Source organism: Nannospalax galili, unplaced genomic scaffold (genome assembly GCF_000622305.1).
Source record: "Nannospalax galili isolate Female #2095 unplaced genomic scaffold, S.galili_v1.0 scaffold586, whole genome shotgun sequence".
Taxonomy (NCBI): Eukaryota; Metazoa; Chordata; class Mammalia; order Rodentia; family Spalacidae; genus Nannospalax; species Nannospalax galili.
In genome coordinates this window covers 3,684,184-3,686,354 of record NW_008355363.1, presented here as the reverse complement: position 1 = coordinate 3,686,354, position 2,171 = coordinate 3,684,184, and positions in this window count along the sequence as shown.

Sequence of the window (2,171 nt, the reverse complement as noted above, 5' to 3'; positions counted from 1 at the left end):
ATTTCCTTTATACTCTCATCTGTTGACATACACATAGGCTGATTTTATAACTTAGCTATTGTGAATAGTGTCCCAGTAAATGTGGATATCAAGGTATCACTGCAATATTTTTACTTACATTATGTTTTGCACACCCAGGAGTGGAACACTTGTATTATATAATACCTTTATTTTGAGACTTTTGAGGAACTGAGTTATACAGTATGTTCACTAAATAATGTTTCTACCAGCAGTATATAACAGTATACAAAGGCCCATTCTTTTCCATAAGCCTCACCAGCATTAAATTTTTTTTATTCATTTATTTTATTTGTATGAATATTATGTCTGCATATAAGTAAGCGCACCTGTGTCATGTAGTACCTATGGAGGACAGAAGAGGGTGTTGGATCTCATCCCCTGGAAATGGAGTTAAGTACAGTTGTTAGCTACTATGTGTGTGCTGGGAACTGAACCCTGGCCATTTTTAACAGCAACTAGTACTCTTAACCTCTGAGCCTCTGAAACTTTTAAGGCAATGAAGAAAGGTGAGTGTAATGAGCATATACGAAGACATAGTTCCAGCTGAAGTCTATCTCACCTTATTCTACTTTTAAAGTAATTTTTGAGTTTGTTCTTTGACATTTTCATATATTAAAACATGCTTTCCGATTATGTTAATCTCCTTCTAAACTCCCTCCCACTTTTATCACCTGCGTCATCCCTGCAACTTCCCTTCCCATATTCATGATTTTGTTGTTGGTCTGTTTCTATTTTTGTTATTGTTGTTTTGAGACCCACTGAGTTTATCCAGGATAATCTGTATGAGGACAGGTTTTGAAATATCCACTTGAGCCTGTTGGGCTCCTTAGTGACTTTATAACTAGAAGGCAGCTTGGCACAATTAAAATTAATCAAAAGAATGGTATTAAGTTCACCCCAACATCTACGACATCCTCAGCCACGGGTATTTAACTGGGTTTCTGTGCAATGTATAAGCTCTGTCTGTGGAAAGGGCCTCAGTTCCTTGAAGAACAGTTGCTGCTATGTGACACAGTTTCCTAGGGAGATACATGAGCAAGTGTTTATTCACCCCAGATTTGAAACTGATGCTAGAACAAGGTAATACTACCACCATAGTATAATTTGGTGAACCAATGAGTTAATTGAGATTAAATACAGGAGTACAAGTGGTGAGTAACTTACAATAACATGGATAACTTGAAGGCAGCAAAACAATGAATGCCTATACCACAGCGTGTGATTACCTACCAAAGCTAGGTCTGTGGTGCTCTCTGCACAGGCAGCTTCACAGGTCAGGGAATCTTTTCTCCTTAGTAAGTCTTACTGCTTTTATAATCTTGGGGAGATAGCAGCCTTGTGAATCTGGTAAACTTTAGTGACTTCCTGAGATTTATGAACCATTTACTTCCTGAATGCCAACAATTCATTCTTTATAATTTCAAAAGTCTTAAGGAATTTCCCTCTAGGATACAATTCTCAATTCCAAGGAAATTACTACACAGCAATTGGTTGCTCATACAACAATCATGCCACTATTGCAGCAGTGGGACCATCTTGCCTGGCAAATTAGTGTTGTAGATCACAGATTTCACATTTGAGTAACCTGCCTTTTTCACTCCAGCATAGCATGCAGCACCTCTGGTACCACTAAAGCTAGTTGGCAGGGAGAAAGCTTCTAGCTCAGTTCTAGCTTGATTTTTCTATGTCCTGGGATCAAAGCATGTGGTATCTTCAAAAACTGGAGTTTTTCAACTGTTTCTGGTGGGTATCCAAGACAAGCTTCAAGAGCCTACATTTTTTTTTTCAGGGGCTTCTAGGGTCTCCCTGAGCAGCAACACATAAGGAACTATGTCATATTTTTGTATAGCTTCATTCTGATCCCATATGGAAGTCTGTCATGCAAATTTCATCAGTCATCAGATTCTTTGGAACAAGGGAGATGAGATTTTTGTTTTTCTGTGTCATCAATTAAAACTATTTTGGGTCAGATGTAATCCATACACCTCTGCTGGAGCTTGCTTCAGTCTTTCAAGGGTAACTTTAAAGTAAAGACTAAAATAGCTCCTTTGGAAACCAAAGGCTATTGCTGAGAAAAGAGATTACTAAGCCACTGACAAAGTCGAGTTCACAAAACAATTATTCAGCAAAGTAAAAACAACATATATATA